Genomic DNA, 12500 nt, shown 5'->3' on the forward strand with positions numbered 1-12500 from the left:
GTCTCTTGAGGTCTCTGGGTGAGACTTCGATCCAACTTGTACAAATGCAAAACAAAAGTCAAACTAATAATAATAATAATAATAATAATAATAATAATAATAATAATAATAATAATAATAATAATAATAATAATAATAATAATAATAATAATAATAATAATAATAATAATAATAATAATAATAATAATGCCGGATGCAGTATCAGGCAGTGGCTCTCATGGCTTCTGATCTTAACTGATTGGAAGTGTTATCATGTACATTGTTTTGTCTTGATATAAAAAGATGGGCTACAGCAAATATTCTGCTTAATACCACAGATTTGCTTGTCAGTTGTTTGACCTTAACCAGTTGAGTATGTCCCTTGGTGGCTGACGATATGTGCATCTCTGATCATGAGTAGGAGTAGTGGGGGAGCATCATAGCCATGTGTTGAGAGGAATTCTTTGGGGTTTGAATAATTCACCTTTGGAAACATGGGTGTTTTGCTCAACATCCTTAAACAAACCTTATTCAGGGACCTTTTGAAGAAGATGGGCTACCGGATCTGAAGAAAATTCTAACTGGGCCCCACCTGCCAGGTCATGCGTTGTTTATCTTGATATGAGATCACCATGTCACGCACATATGTTTGTGATGCATGTGCCTGGTGTACCCTTATCAGACGAGTAGTCATGGTGGGTATACTGGGCTTCGTATATTTTACCCCAGTGTAACTTTGATGGCACGTACTGCTCACTCACTCAATAATAATAATAATAATAATAATAATAATAATAATAATCCGATATAGTAACCTTTTGGAGGGACAAAAAAGAGTGCCTAATAATCGACGTAACAGTGCCAGGAGATCAACACATCAACATGAAAGAAAGTGAAAAAGTTGATAAATATGGAGACCTGAGAATTGAGATCGCTAAGATGTGGCAGCTACCAAATTCGAACATAAAGATTATCCCTGTTGTCATCGGAGCATTGGGTTCAACATTGGGTTCAATACCAGACAATCTGAAAAAACATCTGAAAACCTGGAGAGTTCTAAGCACTTGAAAACCATTGGAAGCTAGTGGATACCTAAGGTTGTAGGTAGTAATCCACTAGCCACATAAATAATGCCAGGAATAAGACCGAGCCTGAGTCAAATAAAAAAGGATAAATCCTTTCTGCTATAGGCACAAGGCCTGAAATTGTGGGGGAGGGAGCTAGTCACTTACATCGACCCCAGTACGTAACTAGTACTTATTTCCTCGACCCCGAAAGAATGAAAGGCAAAGTCGACCACGGCAGAATTTGAACTTAGAGTGTAAAGACGACGGGCGAAATGCCACTAAGCATTTTGGCCGGCGTGCCAACGATTGAAGCAAGTACAACAACAATGACAGTAACACGATTAATATGAACAGATAAAAACAACAACAACAACAACAACAACAACAACAACAACAACAGCGGCAAGTAAAATAAACAAGAACAACGAGAACAGCTATTCGACTAACATGAACGAACAGTGAAAACAACAGCAAAAATAGGCAACCACACCAGAGAAAATAAACAAGAACAACAGTAGCAACAACATTTCTAAACTAGTAAGAACAACAAGCACAACAGAGAAAGTAACAACAACAATAACAAGAACAACATCAATAACCGTAATAACTAGTAACATCACAACAACGTGGAATGTAAAACTAAGTATAAAAAAAAATACATGCTAGCTGAAAATACATTAAAAAGACAAACCTGCCAAAACGAATATATATTAAAAAAATATAAAAAATGATATTAGCGAAAAATACAATATATTTCAAGATATATATATAACAACAACAACAACAACAACATAATTCGAACCCCTTCTCTCGCCACCCAAACACACCTCCAAAAAAGAACCATAATTGTCGGTTCCCGGCCACTAACTATAATCCTTAATAATAAGATATTCTTTCGATTGGTCTGGTATTTTTAGCTCACGTCAAACGGTGTTTTTCCGCTTCCTCTTCATATCAACTCTTCCCTCGCACCAGCAACCCACCAACCCCATCCATTCATCACTCCACCACTCCGCCATAACTTCTATTTTATATTCTCCCAATTTTCCCGAGTTTTCTTATTTTATTCTATTATATATATATATATATATATATATATATATATATATATATATATATATATATATATATATATATATATATATATATACACACACACACACACACATATATATATATGTATGTATGTATGTACGTATGTATGTATGTATGTGTGTATGTATATATGTATGTATGTTTCTATGTATGTATGTGTTTGTGAGTGTGTGTGTTGTATGTGGTATATGTACATGTGTTATATTTACTTATTTTCATTTTTATCTCGATTGCTTTCTATCTTTCCCGCCAGTTTTAATCAGCATCAATGGCGGACATACGCCAGTTGAGCCAGAGGCGAATATAGAGACAGACAGACAGACATGCAGACAGGAGGGGGGGACAAGAAGAGTGATAAAGAAACAACAAGAAAAAGGAGAAAAGAAAACTGAAAGAAAAATATGAGAGAGAGAGAAGGAAGAGAAAAAACAAAAACAAAAGAACAAAACCGAAATACTAAAAGATAGATGCAAAGAAAAATGTGAAAGACGAAATATAAAAAGAAAAATATCCAAAAATGAAAATCAAAGCAAAATACAAAACTTCGAAACAATAGACATGAAGAAGGAGAAAAAGAAGAAAAGGAAGCAAAGATGAATGACGGGAAAATAGAGAAGTGAAGAGGAGATGAATAAATAGCACCATTCTCTTGTTTAAACATGGTGACCGAGGCAAAAGACCGTGAAGTTACCAAATGGCTGAAAAGACAGACCAGACAGAAACAGAAAGAGAGAGAAAGACAGAAAGAAAGACAGTGGGGAGAAATAGAGAGGGAAAGGGAAAGAAAGAGGGGATTGAGAGAAAAAGAGAGGGAGGGAGGCAAGCAGAACGAAAGAAAGAGAAAGAGAGAAGAATAAGGAGAATGAAAGAATGAAGAAATAAAATAAATAAAATATATAGAACTGTAAGAATGAAAGGACGAAAAGAGGGGAAAAAAGCAGAAACGTGGCACACGAAAAACGAAACAAAATAAACAGGAACAAATAAAAGAAAAGAAAATAACAAAAAAAAAACCCCAAAAAACAAAGGGAAAATGCTGAAGTGAAAGTGAGAGGAAAAGAAAGAAGGAAAGAAAATGAAAGAAGGTAGTTGTGGAAAGAAAGAAAGAAAGAAAGAAAAAAGAATGAAAGAAGGTAAGAAAGCGGGGTAGGATGGGTGGTGTGAGGTTGGGTAGATGAGGTGGGGGGGATGGAATTCAATTTCCTTTCGGTGCCGTTTACTTTTCTAATTGATAAATGAAATCATCGTGATTATGGAAATTTGCTACAAGGATGACGACAACAACAACACTGGCCACAACAACAAGAACAACATCATCGTCGTCATCATCGTCGTTCTCGTCGTCATCATCATCATCATCATCAACAGCAACAATAGCCACAATAACAGCAACAGCAATAATAACAAAAATGACAGCAATAACAACAGTAACAACAACGACAGCGAGGCTGAAAGAAAGAATGAATAGCGACTACAACCTAGGTACGGACACCTATAGCAACATTTGCGCAATTGTAAGAACGCATGCTAACCGGGTACCTGCTACAGAGAACACCCGAGCTTTAGAAATGATAGTAATTATCATTACAGTGCAGAATCGTTACTGCGCCGGAAAAATGCTTGGCATAATTTCTTTCGACTAAAAAGGCGGCGAGCTGGCAGAAACGTTCGAGCGCCGGGCAAAATGCTTAGCGGTATTTCGTCTGCCGTTACGTTCTGAGTTCAAATTCCGCCGAGGTTGACTTTGCCTTTCATCCTTTCGGGGTCGATAAATTAAGTACCAGTTATGCACTGGGAGTCGATGTAATCGACTTAATCCATTTGTCTGTCCTTGTTTGTCCCCTCTATGTTTAGCCCCTCGTGGGCAATAAAGAAATAAGAATTTCTTTCGACTAAACGTGTTCAAATTCCTCCAGGGTCGACTTTGCCTTTCATCCGTTCGGAGTCGATAAAATAAGTATCAGTTGAGCACTGGAGTCCACATAATCGATTCACATCCTACTCCGAAATTGCTGGCTTTGTGCCAAAATTTGAAAGTATGATTATTACTATTATTCTTTAACTCAAGTTTTGTTAGAACGCCTGGAGACTTGCATGTGTAACGGGCTTGCTACCTGCAGCCTACGGTCCCATGCTATCTGTTCTTTTCAACTATCTAATACTGTCCTGATTATTCTGGCCGTACCAAGGAGGCAAACCTTTTGTAACAACTCTACTGGTACACTATTGCCATTTCCTTTACATTCTTCTTTGAAGCCTTCTGATACTGTTCCCAAGGACTCAGCAATAATTGGTACTATCTTCATCTTCATTTACTACAATCACGCTATCTTCTATTTCAGAGTGATGTATGTCTATTTTTACGTCTTCCTTCTTGACTATACATGTGTCAAAGGGGCATGCAACGTCAATTATATAGTACATGTGGTTCACCTTGTCTACCACCGCTAGGTCCGGCTTGTTGTGCTGAAGCACCCGGCCTGTTTGGATTGGCAAATATCACTAGACATGCAGGTCCCCGACTCCGCCGCTCTTTGTGGTTTGTGCCCATATGAAGCTTTGTCTCTCTCTGGCCTCCACTTTTCACAAAGTTTCCAATGTAGCACTTTCGCTATCTCATCATGTCGCCACAACTTATATTGATTTTGGCAAGTCCAGAGTATTCGTTTATCATATGAGCAATGGTTTTGTTAACTCTATTATAGATTCGGTGCAATGGAGACAGTTGCTCATTCCTACAGTTAACCCTTCCATTTGTGGCCAAACCCTGGCCTTGCGCTGCCATTATTGTGCTCTCGGTCTCTTTTCAGTCTTACCTTCTTCAACCAGTCTCACGTACGTTTACCAACAACTTCATTTGTGGCTACATGGAATTGATTGTGTAGTCTCTTGTTGCGTAGTACTTCTTCATGTCCTTCCTGTACTTCTTGTTTTGCTCTTTTCTTTTCCTGATTTCAAATTGCCCTTATCTCTAACTGCCCGTAGCAAGGTTTCTTCACTTAGGGATAGATACCGCAGCAGGTTCCCAAGTTCAATATGTACACAGTCTTCCGCACTTCTCAGTCCCCTTCCTCCATTTGCTCTCTTCATGTATATACGATCAATGTCTGCACATTGATGATATGGGCTCCATGCGTCGTTAGGAGCTTTCTTGTCTTTCTGTCCAACTCCTTTACTTCATCCTCAGTCCACTTCAGAATTCCAATTCCATACCAAACCACTGCGACTGCGCGCGAGTTTATTGCCGAAATTATGTTCCTGACATTCAACGTTGAATCCAATGCTTCTCGCCATCGCTGCAGATACGCTTTTGTTGTCTTTTCCTTCATATCATTATGCTTAATTCCATCTGCCTCAAATATCCCCAGGTATTTATATACTGACATCACAATCATCATTAACATCGTTTATCTTTTATCTTTTGCTTATTTCATTAGACTACGGCCATGCTGGGGAACTGATTTGAGGTATTTTCGTTGAATGAATCGATGTCAGTACCTATTTTTTAAAAGCCTGACATCTATTTTATCGGTCTCCTTTGCCAAACTGCTTCGTTGTGAGGACGTAATCAAACCAGTACCTGCTGTCAAGTGGTGGTGGGTAACACACGCACGCGCGCGCAGATATATGTATATCCGAACCGGTGCTATAAAAACAAAACTACAGCACGTACCAATTTGGCATTTAATCTCCTTCAAAGTAGTCCCCTTCGAAAGCCACACACTTAGTCCAGCGCTGTTTCCATTGATGGAAGCATTCCTGGAACTCGTTTTCTGGGATAATCAGCAGCTGCCTCGTCGTATTCACTTTGATTTCCTCGAAAGAATTGAAATCTTCCTTTCAAGCTGGATTTGATTTTTGGAAAGAAGAAAAAGTCGGAAGGGGCGAGATCTGGGGATTACGATAGCTGTCGTACCTGGGGAATGCTGTGCCTAGCTAAAATATGCTGCGCAAGCTGGGCAGGTGCATTGTCATGGTGCAATTGCTACTCACCGGACGCATGCAACTGTGGCCTTTTCCGACGAATAACTTCCCCTAAAGCCCGCAAAACGTCACGGTAGTATTTCTTGTTTACTGTCTGACCAGGTGGAACATACTTATGATGAACAATCTCTTGTAGTCGAAGAAAACGGTCAACTCATTCCTGCTTTCTTCGGTCTCGGAGAGGTTGGGGGTCTTCCAATAAGAAGACTTAGCCTTTGCTTCAGGGTCATAGCCATAGACCCACAATTCATCATCCGTTATGACTGTTTTCAAAGAGTTTTCATCGTTCTCGACAGAATCAAGGAGATCTGGTGCAACTGAAACCCGAGTGAGTTTTTGGTCAACTGAAAGCAGTTTTGGCACAAACTTGGCAGACATGTGTCTAATACTCAAGTCTTCAGTGATAATGAACAGAACTGAACCGTAACTAATCTGCTCATCCTCTGATAATTCACGGATGGTGATTCGACGATTTTCCGCTCAAAGCTGCACGCACATCTGCAATGTTTTTCTCAGTTCTGCTGGTTGCGGGTTTCCCAGAACGTTCGTCACTATCGACATTTTTTCGGCCATTTGGTGGAAAGGGAAGTCGACTTCATGAACCCCTGCTCTCAGCTACTTATTTTATCGACCACGAAAGATGGAAGGCAAAGTCGGCCTCGGTGGAATTTGAAGTCAGAACATAAAGACAGACGAAATACCGCTAAGCATTTTGCCCGGCGTACTAACGATTCTGCCGGCTCGCTGCCTTAACCAAGAAGAAAATTAACACGCTTCGACAACAAAAGAAAATGACATGCACAATTGTACCAACAAAAACTTAAATAACCATGTTAACAACAACATTGACAACATGAATGACAACAACAGCTACCAAAGCAGTCCAATGTTAACGTTAAACACAGCATAAAATAATAAAACCATTTGCAACAACGACAAAAAAACGTTAAGACGAAATAGTGAAAAATCGTTTAGAAAAAAATGCGTATGTACTACATCAGAGTAGAATAGAAGATGCTCTGAAAGTGAATGTAGTGACAGTCATACTTTCTGCGTTAAAAGAAACGTAAAACGATTTTAGATCGAGTGAAATAACATTCTTCTAAATTACATACAGAAATTGAGAAATGCAAAAGCCACCGCTACAATCATAACCCACCCCCACTCTCCCTCCTCTTCCTCCTCCTCCTCTTCCTCCTCCTCCTCTTCCTCCTCTTCCTCCTCCTCCTCTTCCTCCTCCTCCTCCTCCTCCTCCTCTTCCCTCCTCCTCCTCTTCCCTCCTCCTCCTCTTCCCTCCTCCTCCTCTTCCCTCCTCCCCGCCTCCCTCCTCCTTCTCCTCTTCCACCCTTCCTCCTCCTCCTCCTCCTCCTCCTCTTCCCTCCTCCTCCTCTTCCCTCCTCCTCCTCTTCCCTCCTCCTCCTCTTCCCTCCTCCTCCTCTTCCCTCCTCCCCGCCTCCCTCCTTCTCCTCTTCCACCCTTCTCCTCTTCCCTCCTCTTCCCTCCTCCCCGCCTCCCTCCTCCTTCTCCTCTTCCACCCTTCTCCTCTTCCCTCCTCTTCCTCTTCCCTCCTCCCCGCCTCCTTCCACCTTCTCCTCTTCCACCCTTCTCCTCTTCCCTCCTCCTCCCTCCTCCCCGCCTCCTCCCTCCTCCCCGCCTCCTTCCTCCTTCTCCTCTTCCATCCTCCCCTCCTCCCCTCCTCCCCTCCTCCCCTCCTCCCCTCCTCCCCGCCTCCCCGCCTCCTCCCCGCCTCCTCCCCGCCTCCTCCCCGCCTCCTCCCCGCCTCCTCCCCGCCTCCTCCCCGCCTCCTCCCCGCCTCCTCCCCGCCTCCTCCCCGCCTCCTCCCCATCTCCTCCCCTCCTCCTCCCCGCCTCCTCCCCTCTTGCTGCTACTACTACTACTACTACTACTACTACTACTACTACTACTACTACTACTACTACTACTACTACTACTACTACTACTACTACTACAGTGACAGCAACTGGAACATCAAAACCGACAACTATAATATACACACAAATATTGTAAACTCAACTGGGACTGAACGACGACGATAATAACGACAGCTATAATAGCTTGACAATATTTATATTTCCACGTGATGCCGGAAGGGGGCACTTACCACGAAATGTAACAGCTCGGAAGTGAACATATGACAATGGAAATACTGGCAGATATCTGCAGTCACTTAGAGGAATTGCCGTCTGTTCAAGTATTTACTGCGGCTTAAATAATTTACTCAACTGTCCATTAATCATTGACCCCTTTCTTATATCTTCCTTTCCAGAACATCAGTCTTTTGGAATTTTCTCTCTACCTATATTTTTCTCTCGTATGTGTTGTTCAAGAACGTTAACTTCATTGACTTCCTATCAGTCTTGAAGGATTTGCGAGAGTCATGAAAACAATCCTGTCTTCAAGAACAATTCATCGGTTCCAAGTCCGGTACGAAGCTATATTTCTTCTCTTTTATATCTAATGCCCCCAAGAAGGTCGTGAATTCCGTACCTTCCAATTCACAATTTCCTTAATTTGGTGAATTCTCCGTGAAGTCTTTAAAGGCAGTGATTGGTAGAAGCGGTAGTTGATTATATATTAAGTTACGGGTGTCGGCTGAAAAGTTCATAAGCTGATCAAGATACTCTCATAGAATGTGACCAAATAAGGTTTATTCTTCAACATAGTTTCTCTTACAGTCCACACACTTCTTCCATCGGTGTTACAGTGCTTGGGTCCCTCGGTGACGAAGCTTTCATTTTGTTGGTAGAAAAAGTCATAAACAGAAGATATGACGTATTTATCACTGTGATACTGGTTCCCAGCCAACTATTGTATCATGTTGGGAAAGAGATGATAGTCAGTTGGGGCCAAATCAGGAGAATAGAAAGGATGATCAACAGCAGCCACTGAAAGTAAGGGTTTGTGTGCTGGAGCATTGTCTTGATAAAAGACGCCCTTCATCAGTTTTCCTGACCTTGATAACCTTTCATAACTGCCTCAGTAAGTTGACAGTACTCACTATTGATGGTGTGGCCATTTTGAAGATAAATATAATGCCATTTACATCCCCCAAAACGCTGAGGCCATCCCTTTACCTGCAGATGAAACGTGTTTGGCCTTCTTTGGAGCAGGTGAGGAGGGATGGTTGCATTGCATGGATTATCACTTTGTCTCTGGCACAAAGTGAAGCCAACAATCATTTTAGGTCAGGAAACGTTTGAGGAAACCAACTGGATCTCAAGCAAAGTCAGATCTTGTGATCTGATCATCCTGGTGCACTTTTGATGAGGTGCCAGAAGATGCAGCCCCCTCCGAGCAAAAACTTTCATCATACCAAGTCTATTGTGCAGAATATTCTCATCTCTCTCTCACTTGATTTATAGTCAATCGCTTGTCATCCCTCATCATGTGGTGAACACAATCGATATTTTCCTCGGTGGTGGAAGTTGCAGGACGTCCAGACATTGGGTCATCTTCAAGACTCTCCGTTCCCTTACTAAATTCAGCTGCCCACTTTTGCGCTGTTGCTAAAACTAGAGCGTCATCATCTAATGTAGCAACCATGTTAGCATGAATTCGTTGGAGGCTAAACCCTTTTTTCTGCATGTATTTGATAACATCATGGTGCCAAATTCTGTCGATTTTCGCTACTAGTTATTTTTGAAGTCTTCTTTGAACGGTCAGATGTCAATTTACCTGCAAAGAAACAATACAGTTAGTAATGCAGACTGCAAGCGGCAAGGGAACATTTTAAAATATATATGGAAACAAATATCCACAAGAACGAAAATGCACCAACTGCAGGTTTGTAATAAACCCATCGGCAGTGTATTGCAGTAATTAAAAGCCGATCTGGAATGTGAACAAACAACACAATCGTAGTGCAATGCCATTAGATGAAATACAGAGTGAATGGTGTTCAAATGTCTCACCTGAAACTTATAATATCTGCAGTAGATATCTCCCCTAGCGGTTGTTTAAAAACTGATAAATGGGATAGACCTTACAGTCGGTTTGATTTAGAAGGATCACATTCTCCAAGACAGCCTTCGTCAACATATTCAAAGGAACAACGAACTCTAAGATTCAAATGTCAGACTGGTTGGCAGATGCATGTATGTCACTAGAAGCTAAAAGCCGCAAGAGACATCTAAAGACCCATAGCATGCTTGAATGTGATGTATAAAACATATACAGATTATTTTAATTCCTTCTTCCAGGATCATTGTAAAACATACAATGTAGTGACTGAAGAGTAAGCTGTGGGAAGAACTGCTCATTAACTAAGCAGTCCTTAAAGAAGCGAACAGCACTGCCGAAATCTGATGACTGCAGGGCTAGACAGTGAGAAAGCATTTGACTCTATTCTTCACTCATCGATACTTGAGATACTATGACTTGCTAAGGCTTCAACTGCTATAGTCAATACCATTAAGAAGCTGACAGTAACACTGTCCACCCAGCTGTCATTAACAATTGAAGCTATTATTAATACTATACTCACTAACAGAATTAGGCTACTAACAGAAATATTTCAGGGTGACTGTTTATCTATAATGTTTTTCATCCAAACAGTAAACTTGTCAATCCTGTTAAGCAAATACAGACAATATGACAGGAACTGCATATGAAAGAAAGGTTAATTTCACGCCCATCATTTTTGATGATAACTTTAAGCTATGCTCGAGTAATGTGCATGACAATAAGAAGCAGTTAGAACTGGCCATAAAGTTCTCATGGAACATAAAAATGGAGTTTTTCCAGTACAAGTCTTTATATTTGGTGCTCAAACGAGGAAAGATTGTTGACTGGGCCAGGAATAAGGATATCAATAGCCTTCTATCACCTTTACCACTAGTGAGGAATATAGCAAGTACCTTGGAATAGATGAGAATATTGCATATAAATACTTCAGCAGTTTTCGGAAGATATGGAAGAGCTGTCTGCATGCAATAAAACTATGTGCCAGAGTACCTTCGCTGTGCCAGTGGCAATAAGAGTGTTTAAGTTATTAGTCTAAATACTTGAAGGAATTCGCAACATAGACATCAAATCCAGGAAAATATTAATAACTGGTAACTTCCATATCAGTACACTGCAGGATTTATGTTAAACGGGTGGATAGAGGTAGAGGCATAAAATGAATTCAGATGGTATCCGAATGCCGCATTGAGTCAACGCCTACTGAATAGCCTACTGAATAGCAAAGAGAGAAATTAATTCATCTCATCTATATTCAAAAGTAAAGGCAATAACATAGTAAAATTAGGCGGGGAACTCCAGAACATATACTCCGAGTTTGATGTGAATCTTGGTTAGCTGGAGTGATACATTTAAACAGAAACCTGGAAAAGGAATACCCGTCATACCAGCCGAAAGTAGCTTTGAAGGCTATGCTTTTGTTATTTAAGAACAGGAGACAGCTAATAAATATCTGACCAACAAAAGAGATAAAGATGCCTCTAGATATCGGCATTGAGATAGAAACTGTCAATCGCATAAAATATTACTCATATCATCAGTAACATCACCAAACTTACCTGCGAGAGACAACCTTCTCATATTTCCTTCTCATATTTCCTTCTCATGAAATATGATATTATCGCAAGGCGGATTGTCCTGATTGCCATACCAAAGGTACACCAGAACCAGAGAGTATTCACAACTTTAAAAGTAAAGAATACTAGTAGAGCAGTCCAATAAAAACAAGTGTGAGCATAATGGGACACATATAATTGTATGCGCCAGGGAACAAACGTTGTGCACTGTTGTAGAGATTAGTTGCCCAAAGGATGTGAACGTTTCTTCAAAAGTTGAAGACAAGAACATCTTTGAAGAACTACAGCTATTTTATTATTTGTTAATATTATCATAAGTACAATGGGTTACATAACAAATATGTATTTTTATGCATACTTGGGTTCTACATAAAAGAACAGAGCAGACTAATTGGCACAGAACAAATATAATCGAATAAAGGAATAGTAAACATTTGTAAAACATTTCTAGAATTCTCCATTTGAAGTACCTGGATAGATTAGGCACACAATTAATATGCATATGGAATACATATGAATACACACAAATAAAGAGTAATGTATCATGGATTTGTCATGTGTGTATACATAAAACAACGCTAATAACCACAATGTACAAGAGCTGTCTTGACTCAAACAAAATAACCTTGCTATGTTGTTAGCGACCGGCTTGAATTCTAGATCTGAAATTTTCATTAAATGTAAGAATCAGAACAAATTTGTATTATTGAACTGGAAAACATCCCCCTCTCGGAATAAGCATATCTTTAACCTTTCCCGATTGAATTAATTATAACTATATTTATCCTGACTTTGAAGGGTCAAATGGACGTAATAC

The sequence above is a fragment of the Octopus bimaculoides genome, chromosome 11 (genome assembly GCF_046866305.1).
Source record: "Octopus bimaculoides isolate indiv1 chromosome 11, ASM4686630v1, whole genome shotgun sequence".
NCBI lineage: Eukaryota > Metazoa > Mollusca > Cephalopoda > Octopoda > Octopodidae > Octopus > Octopus bimaculoides.